Here is a 10,007-nt window from a genome sequence, read left to right as displayed (position 1 = left end):
GCTCTATATCAAATGTTCGCATGCATATACTTCTATTAGTCTGATGCACAGAATAAATCAACTGTTTGCATGTATGACCATACTTTGATTTTGTAAAGTAGCTCTTCCATAATGCGTTTGCATTAATTACAGTTTTAAATAGGAAAAAAAGAAATTTCGACACTTGGCACAGCGACAATGCACTATCCACCATACACTAAGTTCCTTGACTTCAACGAAGCCGAGAACCGGCAAATTTTGATAAATTTTAACGCTAGGGGCGCCACATGTCCTAAAATTATAAGGACTGATCCCCAGGCTTGTTCAATTGCTATAAAGGAACAACAACGAACAAGTTCTTTTAAATTGCCAGTATGTTTTAAAAATAAAAATTGTTTCTTCACTAACTTGCTTACAATCTGTCCAAACAACATATAGAGTACCTTCCATGTGAAAAAAAAACTTACAGAAAATGTCATAATCGTAAAGGAAAAAAATGTGAAAATGAAAGTAGGATAGATCTCCGGTTCTAAATTTAGCGCGTTCAAACGTGGTTATTAATAACAAACCACGGAAATAGCCGGTTCTGATTGTACGGAAACCACCGGAAACTTACGGACGGAAGGCTAATATAATTACGAATGATATCGTGTCGATATCAACTTACATATTTAGAATTTAGTAAAAAAAAAAAAAACACTGAACTTTATGATGCCCGCGAGGAACTTCTTTGATGAATGGGTTAAAACTGCGTGTTCTTTCTGGTTGCAAAAACGTCTTAATATAATTTGTAAACTTGTACACAGGAAATCGTTATACATAGCGTTGTTTTGACGAGCCTTCTAATTAGTTCCCGATATTTTGTATCGTTATCATTATATACTATCTTATAATCATTTTGTCCAAAAAGTTGTTATATTTCGAAGGAAGGAATTCCTCTCGGGTCTCAAAGAGTTTTTGTTTCACCTGTGCATTCCCAAAGCCTAAATAATTCTTTGTGTCCGGTAACATGCCTAAAAAAATAGGTAGTAAAAAGGCAGGATTTTTTATACTTATTTGTTCAATGAGACTTTACGGAAATTATTTTTATGTCAAAAAAAAATGAATACGAATAATTTCTAATATCACTGACAATTTTTAGAGAATAGAATGAGCAGTTTTTTAAAACTTTTTATTAAAAAGTTTTTAAAAAATCTCAAAGACCATAAAACAAATATATAGAAACAAATAGTGAGATAGGTTTGTTCACGCAGGATTCTGAGTATCTCTTGAACTTAGTCGACTGAATTGACGTACGATGAAAGTCACAAATTGAATATATTGTGGTACATTGCAGTTTGTGGCATAATCGATTTCATATTCGGCAGGTTCCTATAATGTTTTAATATAATTTATATATATATATATATATATTTTTTTTTTTTTAAAGTTTGCAAGTGATCTCTGAATAAACTGACTTACTTAAGTTATATTCAAATTAGTTCAAAACTATATAGAGTAGAATCGAGATACAAATTTTACCTTTTTTCATTTTTGTACAGATGTCTCGTAAACCGGAGGTCGCGGGGTCGAATCCTGTCAGCGGATTTTGACCGTGACTCCAACAGTCCCTTCTTTCGGTGCGAGTACTGGTTACTTTCCAGGAAGCAGTCATCGAGTGTATTTCACATAAGTTGGTGAACCAAAACTCGACGCGAAAAAGAAATCTTTTAAATGGGAACAAAATTACCATTTAACTGCACTCAATATACAGAACGATTCACACTGTTTCGTGAAAAAAGACCAAGTAAACTTGAACTTGTTAAGGTTCGTTTGGATATTTACCAATGCTCTACACTTTCAGATTATGAATTTAGATACTTCAAAATTAAACTTCAGTGGTTAGACATATCTTGCAAAACTTTGCAATTTATTTAGGTTGATTTGATATATTATTGTATACAGAATGCCTTTTCAGTCAGTTTGCTAGTGCTCGGCATTTTTGATACATAACAACTGAAGGATCGTTTGAGCCCCCTAATCATAATTTACAAATAAGTCTCGAAAAAGCAAAATAAAACTTTGAACGGATGTTGTTTCTTCAAATCTCACAAATTTCTTCTTAAGATTTTTTTTTGTAAATTTATCAATATCACAATGTACTGCAGACGATTTACTCTAACACTGCTTACTTTACTATGGTTACGTGACCACACCGGAAGTGAACTGTACTTGGATCTATATTGAGCAGTTTACGTTTTGTGAGTTTTTCATTGGTAGAACCAAACCTATTGTAATTATGCAAATAAAACTGTTGCTCTTCTTTTGTATATACCGAGTAATTGTACGATAGTTTGCAGTTTTTTACGAAAGATCTGAGTGTAATTTTTCAGCTATAATTGGTTTGTTAAACTGCCCATGTGTGGCCAAATCCATAAAGCATCTCAGAAAAGTTTTAACCTTACAATTTTTTTTTTCAACTTTACGGTAAAGAAAGTGTAATGAGCGGGATTTTCCAGAAACAAGTTGCATCCTTCATAACTTGTTTAAATAATAGTAAAAGTTGATCTTCACCCGATATTGCATTGTACATATTGAAACTCCTTACGCAAATCGCGTCGAGAAATCACATTTTAGCTCAACCCTAAATATATATAGTTGTGACGTTTCTGTTTTACGGAGATTAATTTATTTTTTGGGTTTCCATTATATCCAAAAAGTAATTATGTTTCATTTGGTACAGCAGGCCCATTATTAAAACCTATATGTTTTCAAATGGAATGACTAAGTAGTGTGTTCTTTTTTCACAAAAAATAGGCCGGGTTCACACATGTATGAACAGAAGATAAAGTAATTTAATCCTATGTATAAATAAGCGCATCGTCTTTTAATCAGTACGAAAGTATCGATCTCTCATAGGGAGACACGAAAATGTAATATCACATGCGCAGAAAAACAAAATAGCGTTGTTGCGCATGTGATATGAAATTATTGTTTTATCATTAAATCTATATTTATAGTCCTTTCCATTGTTCTAGATGTAGTCACATGTTCAACGATAAAAAATCGTATTTTCTCGAAGGCGGAGCCAAACACACATATTGACCTCCAGCTGTGACGTCCACACGTTATTACGTTAAAACAATGCGACGTCGTATACAATTAACCACGAAAGATGACCTAAGGCTGCAGACATTTGTATCTAATGTTTATACTTATGAGTAGGCTGGATTTGATAATAAAACAATTGTCGTTTTTATGTGTGGTCGGTATGTGGATTTATCGACCTGTTAAAGCGATATCAATTCGATAAATTCGCTCGAGGTTGATATTGCTTTTATCAGGCCGATAAATCCACATATGAGCCAAGCCATGAGAAAACCAACATTGTCTATTGCGATTAGTTTTTAGTTTATACAAATTTGTTTTAGCTCGATTGTGATGAAAGCTTCAAGCTTATTGTAACCACTCTCGAGTCCGCTTCCTGGAAAAACCAGTACTGGTGTCATATGAGAAGTCATGGTCGTGACCCCAGTGGGGCTCGAACCCACGACCTCTGGATTGAGCGGCCAACACCTTATCCACTAGACCACCGCTCCCTATTGCGATTAGAGAAACCGTTAGCAAACAGCATGGATCCTGACCAGACTGGGCGGATGTTGGTTTTCTCATGGCGCGGCTCATATCGACCTCACCAAAAGGCAATTATTGTATAATATCACATGCGCAGAAATTGAAAATAACGATTTTGCGCACGAGATATAAAAACGCTTATGATATATTATTCAAGTTAAACTAATGGGAAAAGTGCATTGGACATTGTGTGGGGTATAATAATTTAACATCTGAATTGCACACCGGTTTTTTTTTAATTCTGTGTTAAAAAGATATGCTAGTATTATTTCAAATATAAAAGAAAGAGAAATCAAAAATTAAATAATCTAAAAACAAAAATAACGTTAGCAGTAAATTGTTAAAACATGAAAGTTCATTGCTATCACTACCCTCCCATTTATCCGTATTAGATATTTACCGTTTTTTATTGTTTTGTTTTAAACAGACTGAGCGGACATGTTTCGGGGTGTGTGGGTGGAGGGGGTCCGGGTTCGAAACTTTGCGACCGATCTTTCATATTTTATACTCCAGTTCATTCATTTCTACAACTTACTGTAACTCCGGGTATCATCTCCATACAAAGTCACCCGGTTTTGTTTAAAGCTAAATCATATGATTTATCATTTGAGCAACAATTTGTGATATTTTGTTTTCAGTTTTCTTGTATTTCAGGAACAAAGACCTATTACATAGAGTTATACCTCTTCTGGAAATGTTTACTTTGATATTTTTTATGAAATTTTGTAATTGCCTCCCTTTAATATGAAAAAAAAATGTAAAAAGTGGACTATGTTTTTAGATTTTGATATAATTTATTAGTTTATTTAGTTTTATATTCAAATTTGAATACTTCAACAACCTGAAACAAATGGCAAGTATGAAAACAGCGCATAGCTTCGTAGTTCATCTATTTTCGATCTTGGTTGCGCAACCGAGATAGGCAAAAGGAGTATAATAATAATTTCATAAACTTACATTTCTAGTTAATTTTCGCAAAATGTGTACTTACCAATGAAAATCTTTGACAACCTTAATATAAGAGTGTTTATATTCATATGTTCCCTAAGACAAGATATTTTCATTAAATTAAAACTTAATATGCTAAAACGCTATCTTGGTCGGGCAACCAATTTTATAAATACTTCCAGTGCACGGTATAGACCCCTTCGCCTTATGTCACATCGTTAGGTGTGAAATAACGACGTACATTTAACTAGCCTGTCCAGTTCTGTTGAAAGTATCCCGCAAACTGCTATCTCGTGTCTGTCCGGTACACAAAATGACACATCGACTGCCGAACGTATTACTTCTTTGATTGAATGTGATTCAATATCTTGTTATTTTAGGTCTTCGCTTATGTCAAGTGCAATACTTCATCAAACATACGTATCATCAATATCAAATACTTTGCTTCTACTTTTGTAATAATGAAATAAAATACACATAATGGCCTTGATAAAGATGACGGTATCACCATTCGTAATTATATTAGCCTTCCGTCCGTAAGTTTCCGGTGGTTTCCGTACAATCGGAATCGGCTATTTCCGTGGTTTGGGCCGGGCCGGGTTTTATTAATAACCCCGGCTACCTCTTTCTACGAGAGTTTCTTGAAGGGATCAGCTATTAACTGTATTCTCAAATAAGTAAGCTGGAGTTATCGTTCTTCATTTAAACGAAAATGGACCCAGCTAACAAAATATGAAGACATGAAATTACGTATATGAATAAGCATAAAGCGCAATACAGAAATCGTTGCTCTCTTGACATTACACAAGTACTTAATGACATTACAGTGTATGCATGTAATAACTGTAATAAAAACAGTTGATTAACAATGAGAGAACGTATTTGCTAACATTTAACTAGTCTTCAATAGCCCAAATCAAGTAAATGACTACCAGTTCTCTTTTGGCACTTGGCGTTAGAAAAAATACTTTGAAAAATTATCATGAAGCTATACATAAGATACTAAGGATTTTGGCATTTAAAGCATTAATTGGTTTACTTATATCCATATATAAGTGATCTAAATTGCAACATGTAGCATGCGTTTGTCATCAACAATAAAGCACTTTACCAAATGCAATAATAGTTGTCATTAATCATAAAGCGTTTGATCAAATACAATAATAGAATTTTTGCATAAATAATCTTCCATAGTTTCGATCCAATTCAAATTAAACTTGGTATACTTCATCAACATGAAGTGGACATATATTCGGGTACTTTGAGTCAAACTTTTTTCTTAGACAATATCTCAACTACAGTTGTACCTTGTGTACTCAACTCCTACATTTTCCACCCCATTGCAATGGAATTTGGTAACCATATTGTTGGGAATTTGTGTCACATGTTATACGGGGACATGTGTCATACACTTTTGAGATCATTCTTGTCTTTATTACAGAAGCTGTGATGTTGATAGCATATTGTAAACTGTGTATGATATTCTTTACATCTTTGTTTTGCACTGTTTGCATTTACATGAGGAGTGTGATTGAAAATTTACAGTGCCCACATCTACAAACAGTCCTTATATAAAAAGAATCCTCGGTATAAAAGCAGCCCACATATATATACAAACAAACCTCATAATTTATACAATCAACCCTTATATACAGACAACCCTTATAAACAAAAAGCCCTCATATAAAAACATTTCTCATATACAAACAGCCCTCATATACAAACATTCCTCATACACAGTCCTTATAACACACAACCCTCATATAATCAAAACAGTTAATATGTACAAAAGTCCTCATATACAAATAATCCTGATATACAAAAAGTCCTCATATACAAACAGTTCTCATATATAAGCATCATTCATATATAAACACTCCCTCATATACAACGATATTTGCGATGCTTTTAAGCTATAATTAAGACCCCTATTTCACACTGAAATTTAGATATTTGATACTAGTATTACCTATGTATACTATGACGTTAACTTTTGCTTTGCTGAATTTATATCTGTGACGTAGATGATACTTTGTTTATTTCTATGTGAATGAGTAAGAGAATTTTAAAAGAAAATGATCCCTACCCCAATAAAAAACCTAAGTTGCCTTGTTCCCTAAAATGTGAATGGTGTTCCATATTAAGTATTTCATTATTTTTTATTAACAGATTCAGTTAAAGGGACTAGCCCACACATTTAAGGCGAAAACTGATTTCTCTCAAAAATCCATAAAAAGTAAGTACTCTGAAAGTGACTAGTGCTACAAACTTATTGACATATGAGTTTTGCAAGATATTCTAGCAGGGGCGGCAAATTCAGTTGTCCGTATTGCCCAGGTTGTCCCAAAGCTTGTACGGACAAGTGAAATTTGACAAGAATTTACAACAAACTATCATTCGGACAAGTAAAAAATATCAAATGACAAAATCGGACAAGCAAGTCAAAATCAGATTTCGCTGCCCCTGTCTACTAAATAACCAAAAATTCTATTGTTTTGCTTGGTTGCGTTCTATGCTTCTAAAGGCACCAGTCTAAAACGAAGACGTCGCCGCCGAGGCGCATAGCGAGGTATTGGAGGTGATGCCTCTGCCCATGTTAGGGGGTGTCAGGGTGGTCTTCCCCTAAATACAGGTATGAAATGGTGTCATCTGGTGCATTTATTGGTGGGTGTACTCCCCTCATATTAGGGGTGGGGTCAGAAGGCTCTCCTTCCGGAAGTTTTTGAAATACAAGCATGAAATATAATGGTGGCCTCTGGTGCATAATTAGGTATAAATTTTGAGGTAATGGAGTGGTTAGCCTACTCCCCCCTTGGTGTGGTGTGGGTCCCTCTCCATCCGACCCTGGATTCGTGCATGCGTGACATGGTTGCACTAAGACTAGTGGTATGAGGTGTAGTATTTTATTTATCACAGGCACCAGTATCGGACCTGGGACCAAAAAAATATGACTAGACTGATATAAAACCCTGTTTTCATCTTAGAAATGTCCAAAATGAAAAATACATAGCGAAATATGAGCCCCCTTCAAATAATACAGACATATGTATTATTTGAAGGGGGCTCATATTTCGCTATGTATTTTTCATTCTGGACATTTCTAAGATGAAAACAGGGTTTTATATCAGTCTAGTCATATTTTTTTGGTCCCAGGTCCGATACTGGTGCCTGTGTTCCATACATGTATTTTCAAAATTTTCCAGAGGAAGAGCCCCCTGACCCTCTAATATGCGCCTTGGCGGTGACGTCTTCATCTGGACTGGTGCCCTCCTAGCCAAATATTTCTGGATGGAGCCGGGCCTGCGCTGTGGAAAAAGAATCTTCTAAATTTACAGACGGGTTGCTGGCGGCTTTAATTATTAAACCTAGACGAAGATCATAATCTGCACTGTTCGCTATTCAGTCAGTAAATTTTCAGTGAACATCCCTTCGAATAATAAATGGTAATGCCCAAATTGAATACTGGACCAGTCCATTCTAGAAATGGGTTAAAGATCAAGGGGAACAACCTTTTTTTAACCGTATTATGTTGCAAATGGCGTTTATATTTCTAAGGGTCTCTACTGCTGTTAGAATTAGACAGTGTGTACATTATTGACATCATTGGTAAGCGTGTTTCATGTTTATTTTTGCATTTTTAAAACAACACTTAAATGATACTTTTTTATTGCTTTATCCCTGTGTCAATAGAGACGACATCAAAACAGAAGGAATGTGTGCAACCTGAAGATGAAAGGTTTCGGACAGGTAACAAGTTCGGATATCTGCTAGGGAAAACGCGTGTATTTTACCCTCAGGTTTCTTTTGGCAAACAAATTAAGCCATAGTAAGAGTCTGTAGTAAATTTGTGAAGACTGCATCCTTTTTCAGAAATGCTATACTGGTTGGGAACCACTTCCCGGACAGGACCAGTTTCCGGACACGTGTAATATCCGCTTTATTTCGTTGTTATTCATGTAATTGTTTCATCTAGATCATTTAGATGTTTGTTCTTCATGTCTACAACAAACCACTATTTTATAAGGCTGTGTAATGTTTGGGTTTTTGATGATAAGTTTAACAGTCCTCATACACACACTGTCCTCATATACACACAACCCTCATATATACAAACAGTTCTTGTATACAAAAGTCCCCATATACAAATAATCCTGATATACTAACAGTCCTTCTATACAAAAGTCCTCATATACAAACTGTTCTCATATACAAAAGTCCTCATATACAAACAGTTCTCATATCAAGCATCATTCATATATAAACACTCCCTCATATACAAATATTTGCGATGCTACTAGACCCCTATTTCGCATTGATGTTTAGATATTTGATACTGGTATTTCAAGTATTACCAATGTATGACCTGCTTTAAGGAGATATTGAGCAATATACATGTATTAACTTTACTATGGTGTTTTGCTGAATTTATATCTGTGCCATAGATGATTCTTTGTTTATTTCTATATGAATGAACAAAGGAATTTTAAAGGAAAATGAAAATTTATTGCACAATAAAAAACTTCAGTTGCCTTGTTCCCAAATATGTGGGTGGTGTTTCACATTACATTATTTTTCATGAACAGACTCTGTAAAAGGGACTAACCACACACAGTGAAGTTAGTTAAAAATGAATACTCAGGAAGTGACTAGTGGTACAGACATATTGACATAAGATTTTTGCAAGATATTCTAATAAATAAGCAAAAGGTAGTAAACCATTGCAACACTTATAAAAAATGCAGAAAATTTACATTCTTCTTGCCTTTTTACCAATATCTAGCTTTTATGAGTCCCCTACTGGTTGAAAACCAGTTTCGGGGACTAGGAATGCACTTTTCCGTCTGTCATTCTGTCATTCCGTCTGTCCGCAATTTCATGTCTGGTCAATAAGTCTGTCATTCATGAAGGGATTTTAATATTACTTGGTGCAAATGTTCCCCATGATGAGATGACGTGTCATGCGCAAGTCCGGACCCCTGGCTCAGAGGTCAAGGTCACAATTGAGGTCAAAGGTCATAGGGCTTTTTTCTTTCCAGTCCATAACTCTGCCATCCATGAAGGGATTTTATTGTTACTTGGCACAAATATACCTCATAATAAGACGATGTGTCATGCACAACTTTCAGACCCCTAGCTCAAAGGTCAAGGTCACACTTGGCAGTCAAATGTTTATATGGCATGAACAGGGTCTGTTTTGTGTCCGGTCCATAACTCTGTCATTCATCAAGGGATTTTAATATTACTTGGCACAAATATTCCCAATGATGAGACAACGTATCATGCACAAAATCCGGACCCCTGGCTAAAAGGTCAAGGTCACAATTTGAGGTCAAAGGTCAACAGGGTTTTTTTTTCCTGTCCAGTCAATAACTCTGTCATCCATCAAGGGATTACAATATTACTTGGCATAAATGTTCCCCATGATGAGATGACGTGTCATGCGCAACACCCAGAACCCTAGATTAAAG

General features: G+C 35.1%; 1 protein-coding gene across 1 annotated transcript in view; it reads left to right on the top strand.

Annotated features, from left to right (window-relative positions):
• Positions 1-8,040: 8,040 nt before the first annotated feature.
• LOC123536383 (trans-1,2-dihydrobenzene-1,2-diol dehydrogenase-like) overlaps positions 8,041-10,007 on the top strand; it is a 53,322-nt gene continuing 51,355 nt past the window's right edge. The window contains exon 1 of the mRNA XM_045319524.2: positions 8,041-8,145. The gene's annotated coding sequence lies outside the window, so the exon portion shown is untranslated. The remainder of the gene's footprint in view (positions 8,146-10,007) is intronic.

The sequence above is a fragment of the Mercenaria mercenaria genome, chromosome 17 (genome assembly GCF_021730395.1).
Source record: "Mercenaria mercenaria strain notata chromosome 17, MADL_Memer_1, whole genome shotgun sequence".
Classification (NCBI taxonomy): domain Eukaryota; kingdom Metazoa; phylum Mollusca; class Bivalvia; order Venerida; family Veneridae; genus Mercenaria; species Mercenaria mercenaria.
Note: the sequence above shows the minus strand (reverse complement) of the source record. Positions and strands in the feature narration are given on the sequence as shown.